This window comes from Diospyros lotus, chromosome 2 (assembly GCF_014633365.1).
Source record: "Diospyros lotus cultivar Yz01 chromosome 2, ASM1463336v1, whole genome shotgun sequence".
Taxonomy (NCBI): domain Eukaryota; kingdom Viridiplantae; phylum Streptophyta; class Magnoliopsida; order Ericales; family Ebenaceae; genus Diospyros; species Diospyros lotus.
In genome coordinates, this window is record NC_068339.1 from 24,339,845 (window position 1) to 24,353,328 (window position 13,484).

At 34.9% G+C, this 13,484-nt stretch overlaps 1 long non-coding RNA gene and 1 other non-coding gene across 2 annotated transcripts; both read left to right on the forward strand.

Annotated features, from left to right (window-relative positions):
- The first annotated feature begins 1,935 nt into the window (after positions 1 to 1,935).
- LOC127794936 (uncharacterized) lies at positions 1,936 to 6,427 on the forward strand. Its single transcript, XR_008021720.1, has 5 exons — positions 1,936 to 4,737; positions 4,837 to 4,906; positions 5,517 to 5,576; positions 5,812 to 5,923; positions 6,031 to 6,427. It is a non-coding gene; the product is annotated as an uncharacterized LOC127794936 (long non-coding RNA).
- Positions 6,428 to 8,140: 1,713 nt separating this feature from the next.
- TRNAH-GUG (transfer RNA histidin (anticodon GUG)) lies at positions 8,141 to 8,212 on the forward strand. Its single transcript has one exon. It is a non-coding gene; the product is annotated as a tRNA-His (tRNA).
- Positions 8,213 to 13,484: the final 5,272 nt, after the last annotated feature.

Here is a 13,484-nt window from a genome sequence, read left to right on the forward strand (position 1 = left end):
ATTTGGGTTCTCTTTAGGTCTCTTGGAATTGGCGATGTGACTATCAAGTCACCTTGTTGATCAAAGTTCTAAGGACGAAGCCTTATTAGATGATTCGAGACCGAGCAAAACTGACCCTGTGTGTGTTCTAGGCTAGCCTATGATGATGATTTGGGTTTATCCCGAATCCTGATTTATGATGGATTCATTTTATTATAAGGCTAGCACATTGCAAATCTTTTTTTTAAGCCATCTATTAAATCGCTAATTAATTAATTATTACACTTTAAAAAATTTACCAATTAAGGAAGAAGAAGTAGAGGAAGTCAAAGCAAAGACTTGGAAATAAGTTAAAAGTCTAAAGATTTTTGAATTAGAGCCTTATACGGACTTATGCCTCTCTTTTTGGCACATTCCATTGACATATCTGGTAACCTTTTTTGGTTTGTTTGTGAAGCTATAGATGAATGTACATCTACGGATGAAATCAGTTTCTTGCAATCCTTGCAATTTGACTTTAATACTCTCTATATTGCAACAAATAACTTTTCTGATACTAATAAGTTTGATTGAGACGGTTTTGGAGTAGTTTACAAGGTAATTGAAGATTCAAACTCTACAGGATTTTACTTATTATTAAAAACCCTTTCGAAGGAAATTGATCTACTTGTCATTTTATATTGTTGATCTTTAAGGGTAAGCTTCCTAATGGACAAGAAATAGCGGTGAAGAGACTCTCTTTGAATTCTAGACAAGGAGAAGTAGAATTTAAGAACAAGATTATGCTACTGGCCAAGTTTCAACATCGGAATTTAGTTAAACTTCTTAGATTTTGTTTGCAAGATAGAGAAAGACTCATTGTCTACGAGTTCGTGATTAACTTAAGCCTGGATCACTTCTTATTTGGTATAATTGCCATAGTGAATGTTCATAGAAATTTTTTTTTTATTATCAACTTTTTGCCAACAAAAATTATCTTAATCTATTTCAAGCTATATTTCAACTCTATGGGTGGATAATTCTGTAGATCTTGTCAACCATGTCAATTTAGGTTGGGGAAGGCATTCCAAAATCATAGGAGGCATTGGTCGAGGACTTTTATACCTCCACGAAGATTCAAGATTTAGAATTGTTCACCATGATCTCAAAACTAGTAATATTTTGTTGGATGTTGAGATGAATCCCAAAATATCATATTTTGTCATGGCAAGATTATTTATGATGGATGAAACTCAAGAGTATAAAAGAAAAATTATAGGGATCTAGTAAAATTTTAACTCCATCTCCACCTTATTACTTTAATCCATATCTATTGTTGATTTCTAAAAATATTATGTTTTAGGTATCACTTTATTTGTTTTACTAATTATTCTGTTAATCACATGAATTCTTTAACCACTGCAGCGTATACATGTCTCCAGAGTATGCAAGATATAGACAATTTTCAATAAAGTCAAATATCTATAGTTTCGGCGTATTAGTTTTGGAGATTGTTAGTGGTTGAAAAATCAATTGTTTTCAAAATGACAAGAACGAAGAGGGTCTATTAAGCTATTTAAGTATGAATATTGATGGGAGGTTAACAAACACTATTTTCGAAATGTAAGAGTTTATAGAAATTTTGAATGCTTGTAGGTTTGGAAGAGTTGGCGGAATGGAACAATTTCAAATTTGATAGATCATGTGTTAAGGTTAGGTTAAAGTTCGATAAGCGAAATAATAAGAAGTATTCATATGGGATTGATGTGTATTCAAGACAATATAGTTGATAGGCAGCAATGGGTAATATAGTCTTCATGCTCAACAGCTTCTCTCATACTTTTCCAATTCCTTCAGAACTTGGAATAACTGAGTCTAGCAATTCGAAAGGTACTTCTATTTATGCATCGATCAACGATGCTTTAATTATTGAGTTATATCCTTGATAATCGTTGAGAATGTTACGACCATGGTATGTACGATTCCATACTATGGTCGTAACATTCTCAACGATTATTGAAGATATATCTCAGTAATTGAAGCCTCGTTGATCAATGCGTGAATAGAAGTACCTTTCGAATTGCTGGACTCAGTTGTTCCAAGTTCTGAACGAACTGGAAGAGTATAAGAGAAGTTGTTAAGCATGAAGACTATGTTACCCATTGTTAGCCTGTCAGCTATATTGTTTTGAATGCACAACAATCCCATATGAATGCTTCTCATTATTTCGCTCATCAGACTTGAACCAGACCTTAACACGGGATTTATCAGATCTGAAATTGTTCCGTTCCACCAACTCTTCCAAGCTTGCAAGCATTCAAGATTTTCTATATGCTTTTACATCTTGAAAATGGTGTTTGTTAACATTCCATCAATATTCATACTTACATAGCTTAATAGGCCATCTTCGTTCTCGCCATTTTGAAAACAAGTGATTTTTCGACCACTAACAATCTCCAAACTAATACACCGAAACTATAGATATCTGACTTTATTGAAAATTGTCCATGCCTTGCATACTCTGGAGACATGTATCTGCTACAGTGGTTAAAGAATTAATGTGATTAACAGAATAATTAATAAAAAATAAAGTGATACCCAAAACATAATATTTTTAGAAATTAACAGCAGATATGGATTAAAATAATAAGGTGAAGATGTGTTGAAATTTTACTAGGTCCCTCTAATTTTGCTTGTATACCCTTGAGTTTCATCCATCATAAATAATCTTGTCATTCCAAAATCTGATATTTTGAGATTCATCTCAGCATTTAACAAAATATTACTAGTTTTGAGATCACGGTGAACAATTCTAAGCCTTGAATCTTCGTAGAGGTATAAAAGTTCTCGAGCAATGCCTCATATGATTTTGTAACGCCTTCCCTAATCCAAATTAACATGGTTGACATGATCTACATAATTATCCACCTATAGAGTTGAAATATAGTTTGAAACATATTAAAATAATTTTTGTTGGCAAAAAGTTGATAACAAAAAAAATCTTCTGTGAACATTCATTATAGCAGTCCTACCAAATAAGAAGTGATCCAGGGTTGAGTTAATCACGAACTCGTAGACAATGAGCCTTTCTCTATCTTACAAACAAAATCCAAGAAGCCTAACTAAATTCCGATGTTGAAGCTTGGCCAGTAGCATAATCTCATTCTTAAATTCTACTTCTCCTTGTCAAGAATTCAAAGAGAGTCTCTTCACTGCTATTTTTTGTCCATTAGGAAGCTTATCCTGAAGATCAACAATATAAAATGACAAGTAGATCAATTGCCTTCGAAAGGGTTTTTGATAATAAATAAATCCTATAGAGTTTGAATCTTGAATTATTTTGTAAACTACTCCCAAACCGCCTCAACCAAACTTATTAGTATCAGAGAAGTTATTTGTTGCAATGCAAAGAGTATTAAAGTCGTATTGCAAGGATTGCAGGACGCTAATTTCATCCGCAGATGTACATTCATCTAGAGCTTCACAAACAAGCCAAAAAAGGTTACCAGATATATCAATGGAATGTGCCAAAAAAGGAGACATAAGTTTGTATAAGGTTCAAATTCAAAAATCTTTAGCTTTTAACTTATTTCCAAGTCTTTGCTTTGGCTTCCTCTCTTCTTCCTTAGAATGAGTATCCCAAAGATGAGCATTGCCAAGAAAGTAGCAGTTGAAGCAACAACAACAAGAATAACTATTGTTTTACCATCTTTTCCCGCAAAACTAGAAAATAGCCCTCCTCACCATATCATTTCAAGTGCTGGGTTTTAGAGTGTTCTCTTCATCGAATTGTGCAGTTAAATGGTTGGGTTTGATACAAGACAACATTAATTATCTCATCGATAATCTTCCATCACTTGAAAATGAACAATTATATGTGTTGGGTTTGTGTTTCCTAATGAGGCCCAAGGCTATGATGATTTTTCGGGTGAGTTTTATATTTATAGGCTTCAGCCCAGGATTAAAGAACCTGAGTCTATCACCACTTATTTGGTAGCCCATTTTAGAAGATGGGCCACAACACCAATTATATGTGTTGGGTTTTATCTTTGGAGGACAAATGGGCTTTAGCCCATTTGCTTAAGATATGAAGGAGCCCATTTTGTTGAAGCCCAAGCCCAAGCCCACCTTGCTTAGCCCTATAGTGAAACCCTAGTTTCTCTGGTGTTCCCTTCTTTGGCCGATTGCTTCTCTCTCACCTTCCTTGTTTGGCCGATTGATTGGGTCTTCTTGCCTTTTGTGGGTTGATCTATCCTTCCATTCTCGCGGCCGCCTTTCCTTGTGTGCGAAAGGCTATCCTTCGATGTTGATCTCAACCTCTACATATTCGAGACTTAGGTCTCTTTTACAAGTAAGTTTTCTCTCTTGGCTTTGTGCTTTTGACCCAATGTCTTTGTGATCGATCTACTTTGTGTGGCTTTGACCCATTGGGGGAGAGAGTGCTTCGTTCTGTTTCGATTGAGAGGTGTTGGGGGTTTTCTGAGCTCTCGGTTTGGGAGCTTCTTTGTGGCTTTGTGGTCTCTATTCGTTGGCATTACCAAAGTGGTGAACGAACATACCAGATCTGAGCCTTGGAGCAGTCTTCGTAACTGCCATTGCCAAAGGGAGGTTTTCTCTTTACTTTATGTATTGTTTCAGTTTCTGGTTCAATTATTATTATGCACTAACCTTGTTTTGTAGGTGCTTCCGCCCCAACAATATGAGCTCTAATTTTTGGTGGATTACGCATGAATCATGGCACAGTGAAGTAGTGGATGTTTTGAAATGTGACCAGTAAATGTGCGCATCTTTTCAGCCTTACTACTTGTTGATGCATAGCATATGACAGTTTTTATGCAAGATGTTCTTGATTATCTTTGACCTGATGTGTGGGTGCAGACGTATACAAGCTTTGTTAAGTTTTGTATGTCAAGGTGCTGGGCTGGCGAGGTAGAAGTAGACACAACAGGTAAGCCACAAAAATTTATACACTTGATACTCTGTTTTGTCAGGGAAATTCATTTTGCAGGGTCTTCTTAATGGGTATGTATGGTATTATACCATTTAAAAACCTATCTATTGACATAAAAAAAAAAAAAAAATCATCTTTTGGCAAGGCAAACGAGAAACGAGGATAAGCAAATAGAATGATCCTCTTTTAACCTCAAGAAAAGGGATACGAGGAGTGTTCCTAAAACATATATTGGGCTTTTTTCGCACTCTGGAGCCCTTCTGTTTCCTACCCTCTAGATGCTCCACATCCTGCATAGATGACTTTGTTTCCATCTTGTTTGGGTGAAGTCGGAATTAAAAAATGTTTACTGAATTTCTGGTGTTTATAGAAATGATCTCAGCTTTCATGGTGGAAACATTTCTTAATCTGAACTTTTATCTTGGGGAATAACTGTTGCCTTAGCAGCATACATGCTGCTGTAAGTAATTGTACATGCTTCTGTGGTTGTAGCTATAATCTACTCTGATATCAATCTTTTGTTTAATCTCACAGCACTCCCTTTGATTTTGAGAAAAATCAAGGTCTAACCCATGACATATAACCCTTTTGATTGTCCTGTTCTCAGCATGGATGTGGAACACTCATTTGGAAATTCAGATGCTAAGGAATGTGGCTCTAGAAAGAGGTTATTGTCAACTTCTTCTCTTTTAATTGTTTTGCTAAATAAAAAGTCATGCCTGTAATAAATGGCATCACCTCCAACTATTTATACTTGTTTCTGATGGGCGTTTATGGTTCTTATTCTCCGTAGTTAGTATTTTTGGTTTTGCAGCCATTTTGATTACTTGAGCTGAATCTCTATTGGTTGCTAGGTCTTTCCTCATGGTTTTTTAATTTTGTATTGTTTTGACCTGAAATAGGGTGAGGTCTGGATCAAGTTGTGGCAGTGGATCTGACTAAAAAGCATGCAGGGAGAAGATGCGGAGGGATAGGCTGAATGACAGGCATGCTGTCTCTATTTCCCCTCTCTATGTGGGTGTCTTTGTTGCCTGTGCCGAATGTGTGCACATGTTTGTGCAAACACCTGTCTTGATGTGTGTAGTATTTCGTGTTATGTTTGACCTTCTGCGTATCTCTAGGTTCCACGAGTTAAGCTCCATACTGGAGCCTGGAAGGACACCCAAAATGGACAAGGCTGTTATATTGAGTGATGCTGTTCGAATGTTGACGATTAAGAGATGAATCCCAAAAACTCAAGGACTCTTGTGACAGCTTGCAGCGGAAGATAAATGAATTGAAGGTGTGCCTAGTTATCTGTTTGGTTTCCGGGGAAGCTTTTGGGCCTCAGCAACGACATTCTTTCGTGAGATGACCCGATTATATTATGTAGGGTATACTGTTAAAAATAGTGGCAACTTCTTTTGGTTGCATATTAGGCTATAAAGTTTTGCCTGTCTAGTATAGTAATTTGATGCATTTTGATGATACTATCGATGCACGAGACATCTGTAGAAAAAATAAAGCCATTTTTGAACATGGGCTCATTGCTTTACGTTGTCCCGATATTTGTCCCAGTTATTTTTAGACATTTTGACGAGACTTAATTTGGTTAAATTCTTTGCAGCAGGAAATATTATTAGGTGGGTATAACTTAAATATAAATTTTGCTTTGAATTGGGTCAAAATCCACACAGGTAGGTGGATGGAATGAAACTGAATAATTGCAAAAAGCCTAGTTGGGATCTTCTCGTAAAAGGGTTGGGTCGCAAGATCGGTTTCAAAGAAGCAGGCCAAGCAATCAACCTCTTTTAAGATTTCAGTGTTTGAAACTGAATTAGAGGGTGGAAAGTGACCCCATATATATATATATATATAAGTATTATGTCACCAGCTTTTCCTTTCATTCTTGACCTCCTCCAAAGACAGCAAGATTTTTGCCCCATCAATTAGATTTTATGATATTGGCTTTAGGCGGTCAATGAACAAGACCTAAGGTTTAATCAACGCAATTTCTGTTCATGGCAACACAATTAAATCCCCTTTTCTAAATCAAACAAACACACTGCCAGTAATAAACTCTGTAGCCGAGCAGCCATCAAACAACCATCACATCTGTTCAGCAAGCTCAAATCAAATGGCACGGCCCACAACAGCTACAAAAACAACCTTGTCGCCATCCCGTGCTCTTTCTCCTCCAAGACAACCTTTAGCTGCTTCTTCAATGACACTTCTAATAACATGCATGGTCTCTTCCCATGCAGAGGCGATGATGTTACTAGCGATACCTGCTAGAACTGCATCAGCTAGCAGCAATTATACCAATACGACTCCTTATTTTTATCATAAAGAATTAAATTATTTTAATTTAAAAATCAACAATTTTTAGTAAAAGTCATAAAATGTCTATAAATCAAATTACACAAAATTAGTGTGATATAAAAATAATATTAAAACAAACTTAAATTAAATAAATAAATAAATGGAGATGAAATAAAAAAAATCCACATCTATATTTTTTCAAATTCTTATTTTCTGTAACCAAACCACTGAAGATTTTGATTAAAATAAAAAAAATATAATCTTTCATTGATTTTTAATTGATTTCTATATTCCCATACATTTTTGATCTGAGCTTATAAAATAATTTATAGTTCTATAAAAAATGATTTCTTTATAAATTGATGCATGTATTTAAAAATTAAACATTGGATAAAATTATATTTCAAAAATATAATTATTTGATGGATTTTAAATTTTTTTAAAAAATATTAGAGAGTATTTTAAAAATAAGTTAAATTTAATAGGATTCACTCAATCACCAAATTTGGTAGTCCGATATTGAATAGAATAAATTAGGCTAACGTAAAATGAAAAGATTACCATATACCTATTATCACGAGCTTCCAAAAAAAAAATAAATTATTTTTGAAAAAATAGACATTTTCATTGTCAAGTTTATAGATAAATTATTTTTAAATAAGTTATTAAAAAAATACAATTTTTTATATAACAATTACCCTTTTTTTATTTTTTAAAGTTCTAATAATGATATGAAATGTAACAATATTGTATGGTTGGGAGAGACTGCAGAATTTATTTAAATTATTTCTTAAATTTTATATAAGTTAATTGCATAACCGATAACTATAACCTATGACTTGTTATTGATAAAACCAAAGGTGAAGAATTGTCTAGAGACAGGGAAACTATTTTAATATATGAATATATTTCAAAAGATAAAAGACACCGGTGGCTGTAGTTTAGTGGTAAGAATTCCACGTTGTGGCCGTGGAGACCTGGGCTCGAATCCCAGCAGCCACATTATTAGCAAATGAGCTAGACTTTTTTTAATGAAGGCCAAACTGCTTCAAATAATCATTTGAATGCCAATGATGTTTACATTTTTTCTAACAGTGGTTATGGTCTTATCTTTCTCAGTCATTTGATTTGCAAATAATCATTTAGCATTAACTGTTGTTTAAAGTTCAATTACTATCTAAGTTCCAGACACAGAGTTGAGTGAGGAAGATAAAATCATTTGAAAGCACATAAAATTTTCACATTTACAATAAACAAAACTTAAATTAAAAGCAAAAAGCAACCGTTTTAAAGTCCTCTTAAAAATTGACCATTTCAACACCTCTTAGGAGTCATCAATTTGCTTTCAAATTAAGTGTTAAAGAACTTAGAACTGATGTTTAACACATAGTCCGCGCTAAATTTGTATAGTTCTCAACTTGCGGTGGCAGGAAGCTGGGAACAATGTACAGAATTGCAGAGTTTGGAAGATAAAAAAAAAAACTCAACTCTTAGTGATTGTGGACTGTCCATGTGACACATGAGATATTGTCGCAAAAGAGAAAGATTGAACAGAAAGCGAAGGTTCTGAAGGCTTGGGAAAATTTGGTGATTAGCGTCCTGGCATGAGCATAACTGTTGACATTGAGCCTGAGGGCCGATCAAGATCTTCTTGAACGCACAACAATGCAATGTTAACCCATCTCACAACTTCCTTTCCAGGCAGTTGCTGATCGGGTATCAGCTCTTTCAAGTGTGTTTTGAGTTCCAACATCTGAAAGAAGGAAATAGGATCTTAATCCTGTATATAAGGTTAATTCACGAGGTTGATGAGGATGAAATTATTGCAATCTTTATTCTGTTCTTTCCTCCCTTTCCCGCCAATTTAGTGCTGGGATTGGTTAATGTGAAATAACAGTTGCAGAACTCAACACATATCTAGCTTCAATTATTGGAATATTTGAAACTAGTATACAACATGTGCCATGTCACACCAACAAACCCCCCCCCCCCCCCCCAAAAAAAAAAAAAAAAAAAAAAATCACACACTAGAAACCTTAGTCTTCTCTCTGATTCACTGTCATTGAAAGCTACCAAGTAATTTCTCTCCTCTTTCTTTTTTTTGATTAGAAGGTAAAAATGTATTGATAAAAAATGAACTATATAAGATCTACAGTGCATATCTAGGAGAACAGTGAGAAATGCAAAATCATTGACTCATGGCCCACGTCCTGAGAAGGACTAAAACATGAGGATACAAAGTAAAAGTGACTATATACATGTGTTTTAATCCCACGAATAATATAATTCACAGCGGATGATTGCTTTTCTCTATTGATTTGTATTAAGAAAGAAAAGAAATGATAGAATATTTGATTTGCATGTCTCTACTCATCTCCATTTCCGCGTCCGCTGTGGGTTGTTTTTCTGTGGGGTGGTTATTGAGAGAAGAATGCAATGCAGATGCGTGTTCATCACTGCCAGTCATGGACGGGGTTAATTAGAGGGTCGGCCCTGAGCTTTTGGACGCTAAGAGCATTTTCGAAGGGAGTTGCTATTTTGGGGTGCTAAATTATTAATTCCTAATCTTAAATAATGTTATGCCATTTTTGAATTTTATATCTGCTCCAATGACAGGTTGCAAATAGGGGTGTTATTTTAATATTTTTTATTAAAAAATATAATTAAAATTTCAAAATTCAACCATCGAATTTGAAATTTTAAAATTTAACTGCCAAAATAAAAATTCAAAAATTTCAAATTCATCTATAAATATGATAATTTTTCTCATGTTTTCATCCATCTATATTACATTCTCTCTCTAAAATCATTCATCCTCTCATATTTTCGTTCATCTATCGATGTGAATCGTTATCCTAATATTTTAGGAAGGATCCTCAATATTGAGGAAGAAGATGATGATCAATTAGATACGTTATATGATTTAACCAGAAGGTCAGAAAGGTCTAGTCATGGACTGATAAAAATGCATCGTGGTTCTGTTCTAGGACATAGAACAATTAATCATGGTAAACTTGAAGGTCACGTGAGACTCTACCACGACTATTTTGCTATCCCTTGTGTATATGAAGGGCTTTTCCGAAGGAGATTCCGAATGAGTCGTCCTCTTTTTCTCCAAATTGCAAATGAGGTTGAACAACACGATCCATACTTCATCCAAACAACAGATACCGTTGGAGTTCTTGGTTTGTCATCCCTTCAGAATATAACAACAACTTATAGAATTCTTGCTTACGGAACACCGACAGATTCTATGGATGAATACATCAAAATTGGAGAAAACACTACCATACATAGTCTAAAAAGGTTTATGAAAACTGTTATTGCAATGTTTGGCGACCATTACTTGAGGCCACCAAGCAACAACGATATTACTCGATTGCTATAGATAGGGGAACAACGTGGCTTTCCCGACATGTTAGGGAGTATTGATTGCATGCATTGGAAGTCGAAAAATTGTCCAATCGTGTGGCAATGTATGTATGCTGGTCATTGTCATGAACCAACAATCATTTTTGAAGCTGTGGCTTCTCAAGATCTTTGGATATGACATGCATTCTTTGCCTTCCTAGTTCGCTAAATGACATAAATGTTCTACATAGGTCCTCTACTTTTGCATTATTAGCAAATGGTCATGCTCATCTAGTAAACTATACAATTAATGGCCATGAGTATATAATGAGATATATCTAGTTGATGGTATTTATCCAAATTGGTCGACATTTGTAAAAACAATTCCCTGCTCACAAGGTTTGAAGAAAAAATATTTTGCTAAAGCACAAGAGTCAGCAAGAAAAGATGTAGAGTGGGCATTTGTGGTACTTTAAACCTGTTTTGCAATCATGCGTGGACCAGTTTACTTTTGGGATGAAGAAACACTTGCAGATATTATGAAAGCGTGCATAATAATGCATAACATGGTCATTGAGGATGAATGAGATATTGGTAATAATAACTTTGATGGAAGTGATGCAAATTCGCCTATAGAAGTGTCGCATGCGTATACACTAGAATTGGAAAACTTCATGCAAACCCATTGTCAGATTAGGGACAATGCAACTCATTCTCAACTACAATCAGATCTTATCGAGTATTTGTGGGAACGCCATGGTGTAACATCCTTGATTTTGAAAATAATTAATTTATGGGTTTTAAGGTGATTTATTGAGTTATATGCAATTTTGAGGAAATTGATAAATTGTTGAATTGACAATAGGAAATGTCTCGGGACTTAGATGTCCAAGAAAGAGGGCATGAGATTGGTGAGCGTCTCGAGGTGAAAGTAATGATGCTAGAAGCAGTCAGATCGAAAATAAATTCCGGAATACTTTTTGTATAAGCCTAAATGGATGTCGATATCGAATGGACGTAGGAGACCTTCGAGAAGTTGAGGGGACCTTAGGGGTGGTTTGGTTTTGCCAGTGAGGTAACTCTGAAGTATTTTCGGGTAAAATAAAGATCCCATATAGGTGCAGGGACGAAATCGGCCTTTATTAAGTAAATCTTAAATTATTAATCTTAGAATTTCTGTATTTTAATCTAAATAAAATTGATATTAGAGGATATAATTGTAATGTGTAAAGGTTGAAACGAGAGTATAAATATAATTTATGGATTTATATGAATTCTTATTATATAATAAATTATATATATATAGGTGTGCGTGTGCAGTGAAGCATATGTTATATGGGTATGCTGATAAGGTTTATGGCATGTATATATACTCGTGGCCAAGTCTGGGTGAAATCAATAGGTGAGGAGTATTACATAATATACTATTTAATGCATATATATATATATATATAAAATCTTGTGCAAGTTCATGGTCGAGAATTGCTTCCTCTTTTCTTGCTACCAAATGGCAGCTTCTGGCGTAGCCTTGGCCCCCAAGGATTTACCTCAGCCATGTACATATTTAATTAAATTAAAAGGAAGCAGTGGGCTTAACCCATGGTGGAATTGTGCAAGGGGGCGGCTGAGACCTCTATATAAGGAGGCTGAGTGTAATTGAAAGGGAGCAAGACATGAAGTGTGAAGGAGAGGAGAGGAAGAGTCAGTGAAACGAACCTTCGCAGTGAGGTAATTAGGTTTAATATGTAATTTAATTAGTTTAATTGAGTTAAATTTATTTAATTAGTGGTTAGGTTGAAGTTTAATTTAATTCATTGGTTTAGTAAGTTAATTAGCTAAATTAATTAGTTAAATTGATAAATTAGTCAAACTACTAAATTTAGACAATGATAAGGGTGTTGCGGGTCCGTTATCGATTTGTGCAATAGAGTTGATCACCAAGCATCAAATAATTAAAAGGTAAGAGTTAATATGTTTTGTGTGTAAATTTCTCTTGTCATGGCTTGCATAAGATGTTAAGGGAGTGCTTAGGCATGGGGCAATGGGTTTCGGACCCTGTAAGTCTCGAGATAGGGTCATAGAGGAAACTACTAGGGTCCACCTAGAGCCTGAGATAAGTGCGGTGGACGAGTTTGCATGCACACTGCACTTCATTTTTATCTATAATGTCATGTTTATTAATTTGTTGCATTGCATATTGCCTTTACTGAGTCCCCAGACTCACCCCTCCTTCGCTCCCACTAACCTAATAGATGACTCAGGTTCTAAGAAAATGAAAGCAGTACTGATGGAAGGGTCACCGGTTAACAGTGATTGCGGGCGGTAAGAATGTGAGTTAAGCCTTGTGTCATTTGTGTAATTTATATGTTTTGTATTTGACTATGGGAGACGACAATGAATTAAATAAAATTTGGTTTAGACCAAGTTAAGGTTCTCACTATGAGTAACTTAGTGAGTGTGAACTTGTCATACTTGACTATTGGAGTATTGTATTAGGCATGTTGATATTTATTTTATTTAAAATTGCATTTATATTTTAAAGACCTAATTGGGTTCGAGAATTGAATAAATTTTTACTGCATAAGTATTTTAAACCCGAGTTCTCAACAGTTGGGGGCGGCAAGGCCTGGACCCACCCAAGGCACCCAATATTATTTTAATACTTTATGTTGGCAGGGCATAGCCGACCCTCGATGTAGGCCTATAGTGTAATTGTGGGTTACGGTGGCACTCGGTAGTGGGGTCGAGGTGTCACACATAGTGAATAATAATTTTCTCAAATTTAATTTCAACTTGTATTTTCAATTTCAATTTCAGGTTGTATTTTCAATTCCATTTTCAATTTCAAGTTGTATTTCAATTTCATAAGTACTTTTATAGCAATGAAACTCCAATTTCAATTTCAAGATTTTTTAGTCAATTT